General features: G+C 33.9%; 1 protein-coding gene across 2 annotated transcripts in view; it reads right to left on the bottom strand.

Annotated features, from left to right (window-relative positions):
- IMMP2L (inner mitochondrial membrane peptidase subunit 2) overlaps positions 1–25,049 on the bottom strand; it is a 477,239-nt gene that overhangs the window by 255,737 nt on the left and 196,453 nt on the right. The gene's annotated exons all lie outside the window — the stretch shown is intronic.

Raw genomic sequence — 25,049 nt, 5'->3', positions numbered from 1 at the left:
AATAGTATTTTCATTCCTAAACTTGCTACCAAGAGCCCATGGTTCAGAACAAGTCCTAGTACACTTGGACCATATCCTCACCACTGCTCTATTTCAGCAGCAGTCAGGGGAGCCAATGCATTTGTGTTCACACTGGTACAGATGCTTCCATGCCTTTAAAGCATAATAAAAACCAAATACTGGTTTTCATTCCGTAACAAGTAGACTTTTACTTTATAACACACATTCTGTTAAAAGGGTATATTAAAACAACTTTAAGACATAAACCAAAGAAAATCTGATTAACTACAACTCATACCATATCTATAATCTTGCCTTATTAGCCACAGATATTAAAGCATAAATTGCCCTCTCTTGTACCTCTAAAGCTGATGATACTGTATATTGCTGGTGATTCCTGATGTGTTCAAATACCTCAGTAAAACCAGGCTGGATCAAAACCATGGTGGGAGCCTCAACTGAAATTGTTATCTTTTATTCCTTCTTGATTTTTTGGTAATTGTGTTTGTTTCTGCTTTCCCATTAACACTGTTTTAACAGAGTTCTGTGTAAAAGTAATTATAAGAGAACTACCTGCTAAAAACAAACAAATGAAACTATTACCATTAAAATTTCCATAGTAGATAGAACTATCCAGAAACCTTTCACAGATGGTCCTCAGAATTGCCATCTTTGAGTGTAATTTTACTTCCATTTGTCGTAAATGGCAAAATTCCCATTGATGTCAACAGATGCAGAAGGGATTCGTAAATGCTTTTTCTCTTTGCTTTTTGGTGTTTTCATCATTTTTCTATATAGAAATACAAAATTCATCATGTTGCTTCATTTCCACTCATGCCACAAAGTAAAAGACAAAAATATCTCCTTGAGAACTTTTCTTGTTGTTCAGAATAATCATAACTATTATGATTAAAACATCTAGATGGACATCCAAAACTTTCAGAAAAACAAGATTTCTGACAAAAGGAAATCTACTTAGCCAGCTACAAAGAAACTTGAAATCACAGTCCATATTGCCTAGAAAAGTTGGCTAGTTGTTTTTCAAATACTACACTCTGAGAGACACTGGAAACAAACCCAGTTTTCAATTTCTGGTCAAATGGAGTTTAATTAAACAGAATTATACCAAATGTTTGGCAACTATTGTGCATTCTGGTTTGCCTGTGTGAGGAAACAGTAACATTCATAAACAATAAATAGCATATCATCAGTCTTGATGAGGAGAAGCAAACCTCTTTAACATTTAATATGCACCTTACCTTGAAATATAACTCATAGACATTAAAATGGTGTTTCAAAATGGAAACACACAGTCCTCACTGTAACTTTTACCTCCTATTTATATTTCATTTGTCTGTAGTAAACATTTTTCCATGAAGGACATCAGTGTTTACATTGCCATTTTATCACCTGTGAGTATATGGAATAAGATTATGTGTATTTGGTTTTTAAGAGTTCCTATCATTAAATTACTTATTAAAAAAAAAAACAACACCAAAAAAAAACAAAACAAAAAAACCCCACCCAACTAAATTTATTTTGTATTTCTATGGCTACTTGACAAATAAGGAAAGTAAAAAGTTTTGTTCAAACAGTACGGACATCAAAGAAAGATGTATTCTTATTCCTGTCATTAGTAGCACTAAGAGTTTATCTTAATTCTCCCAAACATTCGAGGAGGGACTTACCATAAAACTTTGTCTTTTTACTCTTTAGTCATAACGGTTAACTTGTAACTTAGAATTTATTGCAAAACTGTTCATGATTTCTGTCCTATTTTCTCCAGTCCTATTCTAGACCCATGTACATTTCTCTTGTCCATTAATGAGTTATATCTCTTGGAAAAGAAAAGAATATACTGTGATCCTCTGATACTCAGATCTTCACAGGTTTGCTGCATAAATTAATTCTCTCCAGCCTATCACAAAGATGTCTAACATTGGAGTTTGGCTGTTCTTAAAGAATGCTCTATTCACCTATAGTTAGCATGTCTCAGTAATTCTGTTCTGTTCCTGATCATTACTGTCACTGAGGAATAAAAAGAAAATAGGAAAAAAACAAAAAAAAAACCCAAAACAAAAAAACCAAACCAATTTCATTTACATATTTTGACCTGTGATCTCAAGCTACTAGCTCAGATGTCACTGATGTTATAGAGAGAATATAGTAATTTTTACTAAATTTTTAAAAAAGATATTTGAAAGAAATAGGCAAACTTTAATGTCTACGTTAAATGGCATAAAGGACATTTTCAGTGTTAGTTACAGTAGTGCTAGATTCTCTGTGGCTCCATTTTAGTGATAGAAGTTATAGTACTTATTCCTATATGTCCTTCTATGATTTGGTATCATTTCTAACTTCTATACCCATGACCAATCCCATTCACAGTTACATTTAGAAGCTGCTCTAGAAAGGATTGTATTATTTATATGGTTCACCAATTAAAACTGTGTGATTTCATTGGAGGAGTAATGATTCAAATAGAACAAAACACATTCTGTTCTATGTATTTGCCTTAAGGGTTTTGAAAGTGGAAGTCAAAGAAAGGCTTTTCAATTTATATTTAGGGACTCACATGAAAAAACTTCCTCTAATAAAGTTTACATTTTAAAGTTGCTGATTGCCAGTGCTCCCACTGCCTTCAGAGGCTTCTCAATGCACTCCAGATCCAGGTGCCTTTTTTAGGCATTTAAATATTGCCTTCAGTAGGTATCATTTAACAATAAACTATAATCAGAACAGAGAATTAAAATTACATACAATTTCAAAGATTTAATTGCTGAAATGTTAAATTACCCATACATTGCCCAAATTCTTAAGTACATTTAGGGTCCTTGGACACCACCTCAGCTGAAGTAAAGTATATAGATCCATATACTGGGAGCTGGCATACTTGGAGTTAGGCCAACATGCGTCCTGGCCTTCTGTTCCAAACTGAAATACCTTTTGCTCTTCTAAGGGTTGGAAAACCCATAAACTTTCTGGTTTTCAAGTGTTATTCTTCATCACTGCTCTAACAGTCTCTGAGGTCTACCAAAAGTTCACAGAAAACAACAAAAAATCTTTCCATTTACCTCAAGTGAATGTGGATTAAGTCTTTTTAGTCTTTACTTTCTTTTAAATTTGTTTTATGTATCAGTTCTTCAGATAACGTCTTGTGTTGGTATGTCATTATATCAGCCCTAGCAACAGCACAAAGACATAGAAAATATTACAAAAAAATGAAGACAATTTGATAAAAGGTTTATATAAATACACACCATACATACCTAACACAAATATGGCAGGGAAACAATAATAGTTATGTTGAGATTGTAGACTATCTATCTACAACTACTCAGTGGTAAGCACATAAAAGTTGTGGTCTAAATCCACTATACTGCTATTTAATCTCTCATGTAGAGGTTAGCCAAACTTTCAAAAAGTCTGAGTATATTTTGTGGAATTCATCTACTCCATCATTAATTGAAATGTAGGTATTTTAATAGAAGCTATAAAACGTAATCAATACTCAGGTCTCAGGAAAATGTTCAAGTCCATAAAAAATAAATTTGCATTAGCATTGCTTAAAAATAAATTTTGCTTGGCATGTCTAAGTGCAGTATTGAATCCACATGAACAAAAATCAGCCATGATCTATGTGAAATTGGAAGGTTAAAGGACAAGATTAACAAATCCTGCGTAGCAACTAGTAAGAAACTCCAAAGTTCGATTTTACCTTCCATAAGCTGGTCTGACAAAACAGCTGACTTTGCTTTGAGCAGGAGGTCAGACTAAAGACTTCTTGAGGTCTCTTCCAATTTGATTATCCCATGATGCTATGACGCTCTCTGTAGAGGGGTCGCTCCTTTGCCAACATTGTCTTAGGTAACAATCTACAGCACCACTGTCCTCATCCGAGCCTGCTTAGATACCTTAGTATGACTGCATCGGATGAGAGCAATTAAGATGTTACCAGAGGTGAAACGCACTGTCCAATCTGTCTTACTACATGTTCTGAGTTTGGTCTCTGAGCCAGTGGTATGGAGTTGAAATTTTTGAGAAGGCAGACAGTCTGATAGACTGCTGAGAGCTATAAAGGAAATAACACTCCATTTTAGTCACAAGGCAATATTTGCTTTGCTGTTACCTAACAAGAGAAGGGTAATTTGACCACATCCCAGCAGGATCCTAAAAATTGTTTAAATGCCCTCCTATGTTGTTTAAAATTTTTTAAATAATACACTATATTTATTCAGATAACAGAAAACAACTATTTTCTAGTAGGGGAAGAGAACAATTCCCTGAAACATTACCATCTTAATTTGTAATCTGTGTATTTCTGCTCAGCCAGGTGTTCAGTGTATTCCACAGATCTGAGCCTGAATATACTAGTTTTATATACAGTCTTGAAAATACAGCATTAGCAATCGTGAATTAGAATTAGCATAATGACCACTTTATATTAAGCTGTAAACTTTGGCTTTCACTTTCTAGAGTGGTATTTTATTTCATGTAGTGAATATACTTAAACTGATTCACTCTTTACATGATATAAACCTGCAACGAGTTTCATAAGGAGTGATTCTGCTGAGAAATCTTGCCAGTTTGGAGTTATTATTTGTGCTGAGTTTCTTGTAGTTATCTCCAATACCAAGATTCATCCAGTAATTACTTCTACCAGAGTAATTTAAGAAACATGAACTGGTCAATTAGAGCCACCTAAAATTTAGAGTACCCTTACATAGATGATTAAATGAACACCATTTTTAGTCCTAATCTTTGAAAAAAGACAGCAATGTGCAAAGGATGACAAACTAGATCCATGCTATAATACTATATGTAACTTCACTGAAGCCATGGAGTGTAAAGCAGGGCAGGAATAAGCTGCAGCAATAAATTCCAGCGTTTGCTCTAATGTTATCGGTGGATAACATAAGACAGCCTTTTCAGTTCTAAGTTCTGAATGTGCATAAAATCATTGTAATGAGATTTGCTTAGTACTAAGTGTAGAGGGAGGGTCAGGAAGCCTTTCAAGTATTTTTCTCAGAAACCATCTTGTGCAGACAGTTTGCATTTCTGTTCTTTAGCATGAGTAAAAGCCATCATTTGATAATGTTTTTTAAGAAAAATGTTTCTGGAAAACATAAATTGGTTTGCTGATATTAATCACTGGTATTATATCAACTCTCCAAATCAATATTCCAACAGAAGCATACTCTAAACTCAGAAGTATGAAGTTTTAGAAGTAAAGAAGTTTTAGAAGTACCAAACATTTCACCAAAATAATACCAACAGAGTATTGTAGACTATTTCTGAGCTATGATCTTTACATTTGCCTGACCAAGTCTGCTTGTTGCTATTCACTGGAGTTAAGTATTGGTATGTAATTCAAATCAAAATGTTAACAATACGTTATAAAATCATTTCTTCCTATAACAAGGATGCATTTCTCATTATGCAACATTTTGCAGAATTCATTACCAAACACTTTCCAAAACAAGCACAAAAAGGTTGGCCTTAATAAGAACTCCCGTTCAGGCCCTAAATTGGACTCTTATGTGAACAATGAACTTTCATCTTTCTAAATGCCTGCAGACACTCACATTCAAGATAGATGCTTAATGGAATTGGACCAATTACATGAAGTCATATTTAAGTGCCCAAGACAACTTTTAAAATTTAATTTCTGCTTACATGACCTGGTAATCACACCCAGCAAACATGATCAGCACTTACAGCAACCACAGCTATATCTTATTGACAGTAAATATAGATAGTTTGACAGGGCAAAAAACAGTTTAAGCTTCGTGGCTGAATGCTTAAATGACTTCCTGAGCCACGCAAAATCCAAGTGTATGGAGAGATTTAAGGTAAAAGCTGAAGCAGATCTAATTCATTATTATGTAAATACTACAGAGGAAAACCATAAAAACCAAACTGAGAATATGAGACTGTATATGATACTGCTTTCCAAACTGCCAATTTACATGTGTTTTATTCTTGGACTTTTTCTGCAAAATGCAAAAAATGGTTACCCTAGAAACTGCCACATGTTACTCAGTTCATTTCTGAGATACAGAACAGCCTACAACAGAATAATACTTTGCACTTTTATCAGGATCTCTCAGTACCACACAGAATTGGGAACTAAGTGTCACAACATGTACACATTTTTTCTCAAAGTTTTAAGAAGGCATATTAAAGAAACAGTAGTTGTATGTATTTTGCATATATCTATTTGCAATCTCATTTTCTTTAGTGCTTTATGTGTAAATTAAAAATGAAGATTAAGAGTTGTATGGAGAAAATTGTATAGTCTGTCCAATGTGACAGTTGCTTTCTACATTCCCTTTTTTTTACAGTTCTAGTAGACTTCTATATCAAACAAGTAAAACTTTCAAAAATTCCTTAATGATGTAGGAAATATAATCTTCCAAAGCATAATCATAAGGTAGATCTCCAATGCCCATCATCTCTCAAATGTTAAGGGTTAGTTCAAAGTAAGAATTAAAGCATTTCACAGTTAATCATTAATTACCTGCCCTCCCTCCCCAAATGAAGTGAACTCTTTGTTACATGCCTAGGCCCTATATAATTTATGAGGAGATGTCTTCCAATAGCAGTACAGAACAATCAGCATGCTAAAAAGGGAGCTGAGTTCGCCATTAATGAACACACCTTAAGGAAAACTCTGTCATTCTTTTGCATTTTAAAGGCTGGAAAGTGGCCTCTCTGTCCACCTGGGATCCACAGCCCAGAGATGACCTTTTTCCAAGCAGTCAGCACAGGAATCAATCCAAGAATCATAATTTATTGTTTACAGGTCAAGCTAGGAATCTTAAGCCTTTTTTTCCCATCTCCCAGTGCATTTTTTCTGGTTTTTGCATGAAAATGTTTTTGGATAGAATAGAAGAAAAGACTTGGTTAAATCTTCACTCCTCATTACAAATACATGATTGTGCCCATCCAGATAATAAAAATATTTCTAAATTTGTACTTGAAACAGAATAATCAAAATTAAAAAGTCTTTGGATTTAAATAGCATTTCTATGTTTGAATATTCTTCCCACTAGCTATTTTCACAAGCTCTAGCCAGTAAATGCTGCTCTGCCTATTTTACTTGTCTCTGCTGATTTCTCCTATGTCATAATGTACCTTAGGAAAGAATACAAAAGCTGAGGAACAGCTCCACAGAAGAAAACAGAAGCCCAGATACGTTTTTTCTGCAGTTATCAGAGATGGAGATTTTGTAAAACTTAGGAAGGATGTCATTTGGCTAAAACTGCAAATTATAGTATTAGATAGACAAGAAAAGCAGCAGCACTTGTAGAAGTCCTGAACAGGTTAGAAGTTTTGACAGGCCTAGTAGCATAGGAAACTCTTGGATTGGGAGCCTAATTCTGTATTTAGGCTTTGGGAAGAATTCAAGCTAAAAGTGCCTTAGACATTAATGAAGGCTTATGAAATGTCTGTGAATTGGACTAACAGTAATATATTAATTTCATATATACCACATATACTTACACATGTTGGGCAGTCCAAATGCTAAAAGCACATGCTTCCCTTTGGAAGCACATATACTTCAAAAAATTATTACAGATATATAAAAATAAACAATAAATTCAGGTGCAATGCTATGCTAGTCCAGAACACACACAAATACACACACAAAAAATGATTAAATTCTTACAATTTAAAATAACTTACCTTTAGTAATACATAAAATAAATTATTCTTTTGATGCTTGGTTTAATCAAACTACAGAAACAGAATAGCAGGGAACATATAAAAAGACTTTCTTTTGCATTCCCTTGGGGCACAATATAGAGTAATCAATTGTAAATTAATTGGGGAAAATTTGTTTTGCATAGCATAGAGAGGCAAAACATTAATTCAGAATCATTTGCTTAATGGCATTTCTAATATGTTATGCATGTATTCAGCCTAGTTTTTTATAGTGAGATGCAAAACAATTACCAAGGATGTAAATGCCAATAAACCATAATATATATCTCTATTGAACAAGTAAAACTAGAGTCAAAATACTAGACAATCTTTAATTTCTACCAAGGAATATCCAGAGTAGTTATCTGAGTGTATCAAATCCTTCATCAATTAATGAGAATTTATAATTATTTTATTATATTTAGGTACACTTGGTACAGATACGCAAAGCCACTCATGACAGCACAGAGGCTGCATGTTGTACAGTCTGTCTATGTGTAAGCATTCAAGTCAGTGCTAGCTCTGCATATGTTACTTACTTTAGTTCTTATATAAACTTAATACCTGCTCTAACCACACTTTCAATAGAAACCAATACTTGTTTTTAATAGTATAAATATATAAGATATATGTCTAGAAATTGTTGTCTTTATTTTTAAACAAAATCCTGCTTGTGGTTTGTCTTGTATTGGAATAGACAGATAAACAGATAAAATAAATATATGAAATATATGAGATAGAGAAAGAGAGATAAATACATTTTTTTTAAAAACCATTCTATGGTTCAAGTCCCCAAACACGTCTTCAAGTGAAAGCACAAGCACATAAAGTACTAAAAGAAAAATCTGTATAAAAATAACAAGCATTTTGCATTTTACTTGCCTTAAGAAAAATAATATTAATTGGTGACTTACTGAATATGAGATTGAATAAATGCCATTCTTGCTCTGATTAAATGTCAAGGCCATAGACGTGTTGTTTCAAAGTGAGTGAGCAATAATTTGGTGTGTATAATGAACCTTCCAGACAATTTATCTGTGCAATATTTTTCTACTTTTATCAATGAAACTTCACAATCTGGTGTCTTAAGCTGTAGTTTCTTTATTATGATATGTTTTGGTCTAATAAAATTTCATTTTTATTTTTAACAATAGAAGCAAACCTAACCTGATTGTGACTAGATCTCTGTCAGCAGGCAGAGAGGAGGGAGCAGTCAGAAATCTTATTGCTTATATGGAAAAGAGTGGCTTGTGATGATTTTTGCCTTTCATATCATAAATGAAATTGGAGAACCCTATATTCAAGTTCCTGTCCTCAAATCCACCATTTCCACAGCCAGAGGCATTCTAGGTCAAGGTGGTTATCTTAGAAAGATAAGTTTTTTGTGACTCTGTACAAGTCTAAGCTCCAGAGGCACTCTAGGTCTATGTGGTTATCTTAGAAAATGAAGCTCATCACCACACTATTCTATAATCTATGCCTAACCAGACACAATTGAGCCCTTAGGAATTAATGACTTTTCTAAGTGGCATAAAAAGCATCTCTCAGCAGAAAAAAAACACTGTGCACTGGACCATTCTGTTCAAGTTCCTTGCATATAAGAATTCAGGAAATAGTTTACAAGTATTTCTAGAAGTATTTCTAGTATTTTTAGAACTTATGTCTATAACATAGGAAGATAAACCTGGGGAAAAAATGCAAACAATATTTGCAAAGATTACTGAGACATTCTGAATGATATTTCAGGACAATATTTGCATCCTTTTTTTCCTTTTCAAATTTGTTTGTATGAATAAATCTGTGTTCACACAAAAAGCTGTGCAAAATGAATTTTGGGTCTATTACTTGAAATTGTTCAGCTGCAAAGCAAATTCTCGTTTGGATTCAACAAAGTTCATAAGCAATAGTTTATGAAAAGTGAGTCATTCATTTAGAAAGTAGCTCCAACAGAAAGTATTACACAGAGTAAACAGTAAACTCAGAATATCAAACAACAAATATGAATTATTGTATTTATTCAAATTGCTTAAATGCAAAAAAAAAAAGTATTAAAAAGAACATGCAGTTAAATTCTGTAATCTGGAACTGGTAAGTGAAATCTAATACATATGACAGCACACTGCAGACAGCAGGAAACATTGATAACCCAAAGAGACATGGAGCTTAGGCTAGAATTTGAGATCTTTCACATCATGTGTGATAAAAGCTGAGCTGTTGTAGCAGGCTGATGGCATGGTAATTGCTGGTTTTGCTTGTCTCTTTTGGGCCTGGAAAGGACTGAGAAGTCGAATTCTTACCACATGGTTCCCCAAACAGCCATTAGACAGATAGCCTTAGCTTGAGCAACAAAAAAGCCCTCAAAGGACAAAGCAATGAAATTTCTTTTTTTTTTTTTTTTTTTTCCCCTTTCCCTGAGAAGTGCTGGAATTCACTGAGTAGAGCAAAAGTAGAATTAAGTTAACATTAGTTCAGTTTGACTTCCAACTCAGTTAACTTCCAAAGATGGTGAGCAAGAGAATGACAAAACAAAACAAACAAACAAAACCCCATTTCTTTCTTTCCCCTCATCTTACTCTCCTGTCTGCCTCTAGCAGACAAAAACTGTTATAACTGTTTGTACCTATAGCTTTCAGAATAGATCAACATTTTTATTTATTATTTATTATTATCACTTTAAATTGTGCTCAGAATTCTAGTCATCAAAGAGAATGTTAACAAATTTCTTATATTTCCACAGTTATTTTACAAAGCTACAAAGCTAAGCTGCAACTGAGATGACCAAATTAAAAAAAAAAAAAAAAAGAAAAATCATAGTTGTGCTGAAGATTTTGGCAACTTTTCTTACCAAATACTTTTCTTTTAAACTCTGAAGCTGACTGGCAAGAAAACTATGAATGCTACATATCAGCATCCCCCACATCAGGACGTGCAAGGCTGAGAGATATGGAAGGAGCTACCTTAAGCTGATTTCCAATCCTAAGTATTCTGAATATTTTCCAGTCACAAAATTAAATGAGACCAAAATTAAACTCAGCTGGATTCTAACACATGTCCAAACTCCAGAATACTCTATCTGTATCCTCCTTTCCTATGGCAAATCTCTGCAACTTTAGTTTTAACTCTACTGACAACGTCTATTTTATGAAGAAATAGATGTGGTATTGCAGCAAGTGTCAGTGCCCCCATTAATATTGTCACATCAGACAGAAGTCACTGAAATCTGATTATAATAATTTTGAACATAAAAAGGAATATTTAATAAAGACTGTATTACAACAATTGTTGCTTTAAAAGTATGTTGCCCGACAGAGCCAAATAATTACCTGCATTTTTCTGGTACCTATTTGTAAAATCCATCTAACCCCACAACATTCTTTCTACAGCATGCAGAATGGAAGCCTAACACTTCCAAACATTAAAACATCAAATTAGTATGTATAGCCTCTGAAATTAAAGATTTTTTTCCAGTGAAACAAATTCTGTTTCATGCTTCTTAGCTATTGTTATTTTTAAAAGAGAAAGCAATTAAAACCATGGTGAAAAATTCTTTGAGTGGCTTTTGTAACAAAAATATGATAGACTCAGTAGCAGTAAGACAGGAATGAGCCCGTTCCAAAACAATTTGCCTAAACTAATTACCAAACTAATGAAGGCTAATAATTTCAAACCTTAATAACAGCTTGAAAAATATGCTATTTCACAATTAAGCAAATGAAGCAGAAATATTTTTTTCATGAGAACGTGCAGATTTATCTTTCTGTTAGATTTCAAGGATCACATTTGTATATCATCTGCTAATTTATCTATACGGTAAAGCAAAATAAATCAAAACAAGCCTTCCCATTCACCAAAAACAGTTCGTGGGTTGCAAGGTCCTTTTATGTTCTGTTACAAGTTCAGAGGAGAGAAATGTTGCCTCTCCCTCCTTAACAGTTCTAGAAGTTGAATCCCCATATAGGGAAGAGGTATTTGGGGGCATCAATAGGAGCCTTTCTGCTTTAACAGAATGGAATTCTTACTTCTCTGACACAGTGACAAAGGGGAGGTCCTATAGCAATTTCTGAAAGAATTAAAACCCTGAATATATCTTGGAAGACCAGAAAGACAGACAAATTGAACTCAAGACTCCTTCACCTTAACATTTCCTAGGTTATCAGTTTGGTAGGTATACAGTATTAAAATGAGATTATTCAGCCTAAGAAAAAACCCCTATGAGTGCTTATCAGCTGAGCATAGTTAACAGTAAACATTTTGATCTGCCAACATTAAGTGAGCCTTGCCTGTACCCAAACCATCCTTCACACCACTTTATTTATTAGATCACCATCCTGGATAGCCATGATAAGGAAAAGGATGCACCAACCTGCTGGAGATACATTCAAAACATCTGTTAACTCTCAACAAAACAACAATCCATTTCAAAGCAGGAATTCCCTTGGCAAAAAAGGTTTGGTAACAGACCATGCTACTAATAACACAACCTGCTTAACCTGTTGTGAAACCTTTTTGCACTGGTGCAGATCAATACATCACAATTTTGAAAGGAATACCAAGCTTTTCTTTATCTTCATCAACATGTAACTGCCGTCTTCCATTTTTATTTCTTTCAAGGTAATGCTAGGTTTTTGTAACTAAATATCTATGTCTCCACCTGCAGTAGATTCTCCAGCTTTCATTAAAATGTTAGACTAGTGAATAACATTTTTCTGTGTCCATATGTCTCCATAAACCACAAGAACAGTAAAAGGGATTTAGACATCCTGGCTGTAAAGAGAACTGATCTCAATAATTCTTCATTATTTTGTTCCAAGATAGGCTTTTATTAACTAACTAAAAAAGTTTTAAAGATTCTAGAAGTTGACCCTTGAAGAATAATTATTTGTAGAAAAAGAGCAAATAAACAGCAGATTTATTTGTAACTTATCAATTATCATACAATTCTAATGTTTAGCAGCAACATAATGAAACTAAAACCCAATTTTCAAGCCAAACATTTTTATGGCCTTTAGGGTATTTTCCTTACTGCTTGTAATGCAAGTCTTGATCAATCCTAAAAGCCTGCTCCTGAAGGACTGCCAAACAAAGCTATTTCACCTCATAACTGTGGTAACTTTCCACTCATTACTTCTATAACTTTCAAATGCTACTTTATTTTCCCTAGATGTGGCTCACATTATCTCTCATGAATGACAGGAGACAGAAAAGAGCATTCTATCACCTTTAGGGAAATGTTTCCAGGACTTTTCAAATTCTCAGCCATTCAGACATGTTGCTTTGCCTATTCATTTATTTCTAGAATAATTGCAACCTTTAACCAACTGAAAGTTACCAGATGGCACTGGAGATTCAGAATTGGAATTTCAGGAATATATCACGATAGTTCTCCACAACCAGTAGTGGAAACTGAACCTGATTGGTCAGGGTTTGAAAATACAGAACTTAGAATGCTCATGCTGTTCGGCACTCCCTGTTCCAAATGATAGATGTTAAATCTGGATTTACTTTCAAAATTTGCATTTCCCACATACAATAGGATACCATGATAAGGACAGTTTGAAGCATGCTAACACAAGCTTAACAACCGGTATGGATTTTGAACATCAGATGCTTTCCATGCTTTGTTTTCTTTCTATTAAGAATGCTAAAGCAATTTAAGGTGACATTTCCATGCTCATTAACAGAGGACACTGAGTCATTTGCAAAGAGACAGACAGGTGGTTTGTAACTTCCATCATTATAATATTGAACAAGGTGACAACTACTGCCTGAAGGAAGGATAATTATACTACAAGAGAACTTAAACTACATATTCAGTTCACATTTATAAGAACTGGCAGAAAAAGCCACACACCAAAGCTAAATTATCCTCGTTTACCTGTTTAAATTGTGGTTAACCAAATTAATCCCCAATGCACATTTATCAGTATTGGTTTGCATATTGCATCAGCTAACTCTGTCAAGTGAATTGACTATTGGTCTTCAAAGGTATCTGCACTACTTATTACACACTACTGCAATAAAGTAGACATACTTACATTTTTAGAGAATCACCTTGTCACCTGAATCTCTTTTTTGAGATGGCGGATCAAATGCTCTTGAGACACTGTCTGCCTGGTTTTAACCTACTAGCTGAGGAAGGACTAGTTAAGAGGCAAATCAACCCTTCCAAATGTCAGAGAGTTGATATGTGTCCTCTGCTTTAAACTCTTCCATGGTATATGTGTACTTTTCTTCTCTGAACTACAGCAACACGTACAGCTTTAAATATTGCAAATTACATGGATTACTTTAAAGAAACTCAGGCAACTTTGGTATTGCAACTGCTTTTGATTCTTGTGCAGAAGAGTGGAAAATTCTAAAACCCCAAGAGCAATTTCTGAGGAGGTTATCAAAATATCCAAATCCCTCAAAAGAAAAAAAACCAAACCCCAAACCAACAGAGACATCATTCTATGCTTCTGTTTCTACTTTCTTCTATTACTTTATGGGATGTACTCTAGAACTCATGGTATGTACCCAGCGATCTCCTTATTTCCTTTAAATGCTTCATGAGCATTTACATAGGACACAAACTGCTCTTCCATTACGTTTGCCTGTTATGCTTTTTCCATACATAGTCCTAGTTATTTTCCATACATGTTAGTATATGCTTTCCATTACTTCTAGTTAGTTTCCATACATACTCCTAGTTAACTGGGGAGAACAGTTTATTAATTCAATGAAGACCAGCAGCAATATGATGGCACAATTTCTGAGAATATTTTTAAGAACTCAAATAACATTTTTGCAATTAAATCTTCATATTGCCCTTCTTAGTTGACATATTTTCTTAGAATTATCATGTACATACATGGAGAGAAACAGCTCCAGGTTTTTCGACATATATAACTACTCCTCATCTACCTCTAACAATATATCACTGTACTGAATATTTGTACAAACAACTAACAGCTATTTCTCCTCTATTGTCAACAAATCTAAAACTGTTTTACAGTGGAAACAGCATTCTTTTTTCTAGTCCTCTTTTACAAAGTTTTATTATCGTTTTCCTCATACTAACAGATTCCACCCTAATTCCAATTTATTTTACTGAACCTGAGTGACCAGAACCACATACAGCATTTCATGAGAGTTCTTACCTGTAGCTGATAAATGAAACTAATGGGGTTTGGCATTCTAGTGCCAGTGGTCCTCCTATGAGTAAGCAAGCATACCATGTCTTTCTCCTCACTTTTGATATTCCCTCTGATGTCTTCTAACTTTGAAGCAGAAATTACTACTAGACCCTGAAAGCATAATTTGTCATTTCATGCTATTGAAATGTCACACTATTGCAATATCTATCTTTACTTATTCGAGTTGTTTTACTGCTGGAAAAGAGAACCATGCCATTGTCTAAAAGCAAAAAGGCTGAAGTCAGACTTAAATGTCTTATAATAAAAAAGCAGGTTGCTTCGACTTAACATTATCATTATTACAAAATTACACCTAATACATCTTTGGAAGGACAAAGTGGAAGGACAATTTGAAATGGTTCATCTATCCCACTTCAACACCAGTGATGAACAAAACTGTTCATTCTATCATGCCATAATCACCACTAATAGGATCTTTTCAGTATCTTAATTCAAACTTATCTTTTGTTCAGTTTGAAGACCCATTTTCCCATAGCAAGATGCATTTCATTGCACAAATACAACTGTGCATCTCTAACATTCTTATCTTAATATGTGAGGTAGTGTTCCTACATGTCTTTACATACGCGCCTATAGCAGATATGTTTATGCCTAGTCTTTGAATCATAAGTAGGAAACACAACAAAATGCAAGAGAAATTACGCTTGTCAAGGAAAATCTAGTGCAAGCTTTGAGTTCAGTGATCACAATCTGGTTGATTGACTCAAATGCTTGAACAGTAAATACCGGTCAAAATTCTTTGGGAGATCAGAACGTTAATTTTAACACTGCTGTCAGATTTGGCATCCAAAATGCAGAAAGGTGATATAAAAGGATGATATGCTGGAGAGCTAAGAAAGAAATACAAAATCAAGATGTGGCTATATCATGTAAGTTTCATAAACAATCCTGTTCAGTGACATGCTACTGAGCCAAATCATCTAACATTAAGGGACTGAGTGAATTTTTCACTTTAGACAAAATACAAAAAATTCTTTTAAAATAATAGGAAACACTAGAAGGATTGTACATTGGGGAAAAACTGGAGTGAGGAAGGTGGCTATGAATCTATACATGCTGCAGAGGTACAATGGTAAATATATTTGCAATTTTGAAAGGAAAAGGAAAACACTTGAAAGAGGATTCGGTTACTGTTCCAGGAACTATATGATTAATTAGCTGTACTGCCACACACAGTAGAAGGGATACTGTACTTAACTATAAGTGTTGCTATTTATTTATCTTGTATTTATCCTCTTTCTCCTGGTCTTATTTTAAAAAGCAAATCATAAAGAGAAAGTAAGATCAGCATTTTAATGTATTCACTTCTGGGAAAATAAGAAATGAACCATGATAATCCTATAGTGTGGATTAGAGCTGACGAATGGGTCATAAAAGCACAAAAAGCAATAATTTCAGGTCTGAAAATAACATTAGTTTTGCAAATCATATAAAAAAACTTAACATGTAATGTTATTAATGAGATGCTCAGCTGAGCAAAAACTGTAATTAAAACTAAATACATACCAAAATACTTTCTGCAATCAGAAATGACGGTATCTCTATGAGCTGGTAATTTATGAGTATGCATAAATCACTCCAACTGATATAAAACACAGCAGAAAACAGAACTTTTATTTCCTAATTTTCATAACAATATTCTGGTTTATGCATTGTCAGGTTTTGCATCCTGAAATTGTTTTTTCATCAATCCATTTCTCTACACTGCCTCAAGCAAGATTAAAAAAAAAATTATCCATTTCTGTTGAACAATACATTGTGAACCTGATTCCCCATGTGGCTCAGAATGAAAGTAATCACCCAATATAGTCACAATTATAAAGTTAAAGCAAATCAGCCTAATTTGGTAGGAAATTTCACGACACAGAAAATACTATCTCATCCACTACTGGCACCTCAAAAATAATTTTTTTCTGTTTTTTAGCAATGACAAGCAATAATTTTTTTCCCTTCATAGATCTCAACCCACATTCCGTGTAGTATAAGTATACATCAAGTACTACCTGAAATTGTAACAGCATGTTCCTGATATAACTGCATTCATTAAGCCCTTTTATACCTTTAGATTATTATAGTTGATAATCAATACAGTGCACACTGGAAATTATTTTTTTTTCTTTTAAATTATTATAAGGACATTTACCTTGACATGACCATTTCCCAAAACAAATCATAAATATAACAAAACCTAAAAGGTGAATTCACTAAACATTAGGAGTCTGACATTAAAGACTGATGATTTAAATGAATTTAGGTGTTTCAAGCCTAAATCCTTGTTATTGATAAAATTACAGAATAGAAATTGTAACTCCTAAAATTATCCTGTTTGTTATTATGCTAATTTTATTACAGTGATCTTTTTCCCATGATAAATCAAAAGATAAATTAATAAATCCCCAAGGAAAATATTATGCGCTAAGTACACTATCTTTTTCTGTCTTTATTACAACTACCTGAACACACCTATTTCTATGTTTTAGGCATGTTTAATATTTACATTTCAAGAGCTACAAAGAAAAAAAAAAGAAAATCACAAAATGCAGATTTTGCCAATAGCTCTGCTGGATTTTGGCTAGGCTTCTTTACTAGTCAAATGTACTATAGACCCCCAGAATCAGTATGGTAGCTTTCTAGAAAATCAAGCCAAAACTGTTCTCACTCATCTTTAGTTCTGGCCATCTGTTTGAAGCATCTGGTAACTGGGTACATTCACCCACATCCAGAACGTGACTGCTCTCTTGCCAACTATGTGCCTAGATAACTGCCGATATATGCTCCTCCGCTCCTAACATGACAACTGTCAAAAAGAAGTTGAACATGTACGAATAAATCTAAATTAAACCAACACATTACTTTCCTAAGTTAGAGCAATAATTTTTTTCACATATTTGGTTGATAATGGCATCAATACATAAGTCACTTACACAGTGAAACCTTTCTAAGGCTAAGGACAATAACAAGATACCAAAGATCTGAGTACTTTGAAAAGTTATTTTTAACATTTAATCTTTGGTATTTCCTCTGACAACTGGAAAACATATATGTGCAGTTATTATTTAAGAAAAAATCAAAACAAGTAATATTAGAAATGAGTTGTTTTTAGATAAAAACATCAGAATTATACATTCAATATCTAAGAAGAAGAAATCAAATAAGAAATCAGTTCAGATTATTTTCAAAGTTTCTTTTACAATTCATCTGAGTATATAAAATTATCAGATGTAGTCTACCTGCCAGACATAGAAAATATTGCAAGAGGATTTGGAATGCCATATTAGACATTAGAACATAAATGACAGATTAGAACACAAATGGTAAAAGAAATTCATCCTCTTGTCATGTAAATATAATTTTCTAACATCACCACTGACTCAAGAAGAATACCTAAAAATTATTTTGTGCACTTCATATTAGGAGAAGTAGTAAAAAAAATGAGGTAACTGTAATTACTGAAACGATTCATTCTTTTACCAAGTACCATCAAACAAACTTTTCATCTTCTTTTGCTATGACATTTGTGAAAAGGTCAGATATATTCAATGGCTAGGGAGTGTGCGATTAAAAGTCAAAAGCACATGAGAGAGAGGTCTACAGACAAAAAATCTAAAATCAAAGCCTAGAAAAGTAATCCAAGATCATGATAGTAAACTACTAGACTACAGTTAGAGAAAAGAATAAACCCAAGGATGTTCAGAGATTGTCATAGTGACTTCTTTTTTCTTGCCCTGTCTGAATCCTCAGTTGTCCCTCTTGTATTTAAATTCTAAGCTCCATGGACTAAAGCTCATCGTTTTGTTTTGCAGCAAGTTAGCACACAAGATGGCGTGGTCCTTATCCACCACTATGACTCGAGTGCACAATGCTGCTGCCACCAAACTAATAATAGTAACAAAATTATATACTTTCTATTAAATGCTGTAATTATGATTGACAAACACCTTACTTCACATGCAGGTATCTTACCAGGACTGCCATTCCATGGCCAGTCACAGCAATCCAGTTTAAAATAGCTTAAAATAGGTTAAAACAGTGCTATATTTTTTCCATCCTCCCATTTTCAAAAGAAGGTTTTACCAAATGTTCATTTAATTCCATTGAAAAGTTATTCTAAAATAGCATATGTAATAAATTATCACATACCATATGTAAATATTCCTTTGGCTTCCATTTTACTTTTTTTACTGTTTTCATCACATCTATTTTAAATACTGTATTTTCAAAACTTTACCATTTATTACATTGCAATGTTTTCCAAAATACTGTAATGTAATTTTTGATTGATACAAGAAACAGAACTACAGTAAGTTCTTAATGAATCGTACATGGTGATAATTCTTCTGTTATCTGTTAAATTGCACTAAAATACAGTAAATGAGCACAAGGATAGTAGGCCAGACTCAGTTAGTGAAAGAGAAAGGGTAAATCTCATGTAAATCCAGCTGATCATAATGTTTTTCTGAATCTACCTATTTGTAAATTATCACCTCAAAGCATATGATGTCTATGGATATAAAGAACTTTCAGTGATGTATAGAATCTTGTCATTCTTATCTTGTACTGGTCTAAGGTGTGAGAATTTGTCCTGTTTTACAGTCATGTTAAACATTTTAAGCTTTTGGCTTTCCCTCAGGCAAATTTATTCCAAGTAAGGAAAAAACCAAAAAGGAGGTGTAACAAGTTCACAAAATAAATGTAAACACATATGCTGAAATAATTATTCAGACACTGCAAATTGCTTCTAGGGTTAAATACAAATAGCTTTGCCATTTCCTTTACATCTTGCACTTACAGCTATGCAGGGCCAGCCTGCAGCTCTAAAAATCATTCATTAGGGGAAAAAAGTAAAGTAGATTTCCAAAATTCGTCCACATCCCAGCAGAAAGCCCTAGTGAATTTTTTTCAAAAATGTCCAGATATTTCAGATACTCACTTTTGAGGTTTTCAATCTAAGACTCTTAGAATCCAACTGTCATCTGATAGTCAGCTGCCCAAGTTGAGCACCTCAGAATTGAGATTGTCAGAAACAGACTAACTTCCAAAAATTTTCATTCATGTTTTAATGTGAGACTATATGTTAGCTATATGTAAGAATATAAAACAGTAAGAGAATATTACAGTGAACTGTCAATTTGTATTTGTAAAGAGAAACAGGATTCTGCATGAAACTCTTTGCTCCAGAGAATGGAATGAAAGCAAGACTACATATGCTAGCAGAAATACTTTCCATTTTTACAAAGCCTACATAATTTCCAGGAACTGTATTGGACCAGCTAGTAGAGCTTACTTCTGGAAATACTTTATTTCAAGACTGGTTCTGTTATGAAAATCTGTTATATTATCTTTTTGTGCTTTAACCTAAACTTGTACTCCTGCCTCCGACACAAACTTCCCATACGTATTTCAACAAAAACATCCTAGTTACATTTTTATAGAGGAAAAAAACCCAGATTTTTGTGCCAATTCTTGAAATATGTCAAATAAATAAGTTGTTGCATCTTTTTATCAATTCTGCTGTAATAAAAATTGCCCAAGGAAACGATTTTTTTTAATTGTAATGATACAACAAACAAGGAAGATTTGCCTTATAAAATTGTCAGAAAGACACTAAATGTTCAATCTTAAGTCTGTGTATTTCCATAACTAACACTTAAACAAACAAACAAAAAAACCCCTAAGTGCTGTAACTACAATTAGATGAGGTATGAAATGTCCCATGCCTGATTTTTGGTTAGTGACATTTCCACATTTCTGTCCCTAGAACTGCTCAAAGTGGTTATAATGACAAGAATTGAGAAGTGGCTCTTTCAGTTGATGTGTTTGAAAGGTAGCTTTGTATGAACAGCTGTGTTTTCAAAATGCTTGCCACCTCTAAATTGGTCCTTGTGAAGTGAACTGTTTGCCTTATTGCCAGCAGGGCACATTGCAGTGTAGCTGCTGCATTTTTAATTTTTATCACTGTCTCTCTAACTGCTGAAGTGGAAAAGAAAGATTGCCAAAACCTGACGTGTTTCTTTTCCTTTCTGCCCACTCTGACTTGGTTCTTAGCTGTCTGTTGCTCCAGTGATGAGAAACGTTGCTCAGTTTATTCATTCACTGAATGTCTTTTCCAGCTCAAATAATGGTGATACCCCCTTGTAAACCAAGGATCCAGCTGTCAATAGCAGTAAATGAAACAAACCTAATTAAGACATACCAATCATTGTCTAGCCAAGAGATAATTAGGCTGCAAAGAGTCACACACATCAGGGTGCATTTTTCTAAAAGCAAGAGATAATACCTTAAAAGCAAGAGGCACACCATATTTAGTAAGACACTAAGTATGGATTGCAATAGCGATGGACTTCCAGAAGAAATGAAATAATCTGTCCACAAAGTTTTAAACAGTTTTAGGACAGAAGTTCTAGTACAGGAAAACAATAATAAAAATACTGAATATCATTACTGATAAGCAATACTAACTTTTTAGGTGCAGACTCTTTTTAGACTTTTTAATTGCAGACATTAGGAAGCAAACAATACCACTTTATGTGGGTGAGGAAATGTACATACAATCACAGTGCACATAAAGATTTATAAACGCAGCTGGGTTACATCAAAGACTCTAAAACTACGATGCACAGCTCCTGCTGCCGCTTGTGAGAAAACAGTTATCCCACAGCCCAGCTTACTGGTGATAATTTGTTGCTGAGCCTCATCTCTACAAGCTTTTCTATTGTGCACCATAGTAGCTGAAAATTTTAAGAATCGCTTGCATCAAAAATCTTGAGAGGTCACCAAAACCCACTAACAAAAGAGCTATAATAAAGACAGTATTTTTGCTTGACAGATAATGCTGGCATAATTGCATTATTTGAATTAACTTTTTTAAAAAGAAAATATCTACTTTTGCACAGAAACCTCAGTATGTGTATATCTCAGATACTTTAAATACTATTCAAAGGAACAGGACAAATAACCTTCAGGTTCTCTTTGTCCTTCTTCTTAGTACTTTTAAAACCAGACATTTGAAAGGCAAAACTTTCATATAAAACTCCAGGTGGTACAAAGCACTTAGCTTTAAAGCACTGAAACCCATTAATAAAAATTCTGAAAATTACTGTAAGAGTATTTCAATTTATCCTTTATTTAGTGTTATCAGAACATATTTACTATTATCAGTATATTAATGAAGAAAGGGAATCAATGCATTCCCAAAGTTCAAAGTATCACAAAGTTAAGTGCTTATTTTCCAATACATTTATCTCTGTGATGTTACATTCTTCAAGGAAACTGAACTTCAATTACAGTTTATAGTATGGAGTGCAAGATATCAATTTACATGAGGTTTATTTTGTTACAGTAAGCTGCAGCTCACTTCTCAGTTCAAAATAGTTTGTACACATCTCAAGGTTAGAAATTAATTACATACACTCGGACACACATACATAAACAATACAACCAGTTGGCATAAGCAAAGTCATACCACATAACTTGATTCTGGTTTTTCATTTCTTCAAGTGGGACCAGAAAACTTAACATCAGTAATCCATGTTTTCTTACCTTCTCTGTCAATGTTGTATATCAGAGTCACACAATAATACTATCACAAACAAAAAGACCAACAAAAATGTTTTGCCACTCAAATGGTTCTATACATTTTTGCTGTGCATTTCACTACTTCACTTTTTCGTGTACTATGTCATATGATGTGTACTACAGTCATATGATTTTGTTTTAGCTTGTCCTGTGAGGAGCAGGGCGTTGGACTTGATGATCCTTATGGGTCCCTTCCAAGTTGAGATATTCTATTCTATAATTCTGTGATCTCATAAGCCACTATGGATGTCCATACTACTCTGGAAACATTCTTTGATTCCACACCTTGAATGGTAGTTAATACCAAATCATTTTAATGTGAAATAATACATAGATACAACACTATTTAAACCAAAAATCTTTCTGAAGTGAAACAATGTATTTTGGAACGATGACTGTGCAGGCTGGGAGAGTGTGTGAAAATTATTCTACAATCTGTTATTCAAGGCACTCAACCCCAGTGAATATTTTATACAAGGCAGGAGCACTCTAACTGGAGAAATAAGAAAGATTTATGCTAGAACACCGTATGAGCTTGAGCGGTGGCTTATTAGCTGGAGAGTTCACCAGAAAGAGAAAAGACATCAGAGTAAATCATAAAGGAGAAGAATTTTGACCTGGATCTCCAAACTCTTTTTTTTTTTTTTTTTCTGCCTTTTGCAGAAAGCCCACTCTAATACATATGACATGAAAATGTCCACTGGTGCCCTTCTTTTTGGCTTGAGAATCCCATAGAAGCTGGAGCGTAAACTCAGGAGGAGTACAAACTCAAATCCAGGAGGATGTCTGCTCTACGTACACGAAAATGTAGTAGTTTATGTGTTTTAACTGGTACAGTCTCACAGGTACCTGGGACACACATGAAAAGTCCATCTTGGTCCACATCCTATTTTTCACAGTGGCCAATAGCAAATGTCCAGGGAGGAGAAGAAAAACAGGTGAACTATGCAGTTATACTTTCCCAGAATACTTTCCCAGTACCTCTACTGAGCAAAAATCCCTGAGCATCATAGTGGGATCAAAATGCTGAGATTTGATAGCTGCAGTAGCAGTGTGTTGAAACTCAATTAATTTACTATTCAGGTAAGATTTCCAATTACCTTTCAATTATTAGAAGCTTACATTTTGTATTTGCCACACATACAGACATGTTTTTAATATACAATCCAAATAAAATTCCAGACGTCAATGGGACATGTGCTTTAGAAAGTGCATCAAGAACACGACTCAAAAAATTCCCCAACACAGACATCCTCTTTTCTACCTACATAGTAAATTACATCTGTGCATTTGGCATAGAATGGTTTCTACTGAGATCTTTAGGAAATGCGATAGTACTCCATATAGGTGTATCACCTTGCCTCCTGGTGGCAAAATTAAGAGCAAGTTATAGGCATTAACTGTCCAACACAAACCTTTATTTTTCTGCAAGCCTCATGTTCATCTCATTTCCCAGAACAAAGGAACAGATTACATTTTTACTATTTCAGTCAGCATGTCTTTGCATTTCAGTATAAACTGGGCCATTTGCACAAAAACATATTATTAATCCTCAAAACAGCAGAATGTTTTCTGTATGTTTATCTCACACATTGTCTGTTCACTTTATTAATACAGTTACATGTTAAAATAAAATATTAAATGTCCTTAAATGTACATAACACAAACATCAGCCTCAAAGACTTTCCAAATATACTTCAAATTGGCCTAATGCTCATGTCACTCAACATGGTCCAACACCTTTCCTCTGAGCTGATATGGAATACCTATGTGGTCAATATGCCCAATCCTCCTGGGCCTGGAAAGGAAGCCTAAAATCCAAATCCTTGACACTTAACTTTTGTAATTCTGTCTATCTATACCAGCAACACCTCAAAAGTTATTTATCAATGTCAATGAAGCATTGATCTTATCTTACAGTTTGTAAACAATGGCACTGAATTTTAATGCTAGAGGCAAGGGAAGAAAGGGCATAAATGTGTACCATATGGCAGTTTTCTGAGACAAAGTCCATTTAAAGTTAGTGCAAAGTCTATCTTCTCAAGCGAACAAAAGAGTTAATGTGTATTACTTCATACATGAAAACACAGAAGCTTTTGAATTATATGGCTTGGAACACAACCTACACTCATAGCAGGATTTTCTTTCCCCCCAGAAAAAACAAGTACATACCAAAAATCTGGAGAGGACACATTTAATGCTTCAGGATGCTAAGCTTCAGTCTTTACTATAATTTGGGACATGAAGACAATCTGCAGCTTCACAGCAAATTTCAGATACTTACAGAGCTACAGACCAAAGAGGCAATTGCTAGTGTAGGTTTTTTTTTCCTTCTTATCACTATAAAGACACTTTTCTGTTGTTATTATTCCTTGCAATTGAAGTTATTGAAGCCAAAATAAGCAATCCACTAATTAGTCTGAATTTTCCAGGATGACAAGCTATTTATTATGAGGTACATATTTCTTTCTAATTATCGTTTTAAAGAAAAAAAAAAGGTTTCTTCCTAAACAGCAGCTACAAAAAGAATTAGAAAATGATAAAACCTGTGGATTATCAATTTTGTATACT

Source organism: Pelecanus crispus, chromosome 1 (genome assembly GCF_030463565.1).
Source record: "Pelecanus crispus isolate bPelCri1 chromosome 1, bPelCri1.pri, whole genome shotgun sequence".
NCBI lineage: Eukaryota > Metazoa > Chordata > Aves > Pelecaniformes > Pelecanidae > Pelecanus > Pelecanus crispus.
The sequence above is the reverse complement of the archived record's forward strand: the minus strand, read 5'-3'. Positions and strand labels throughout refer to the sequence as shown.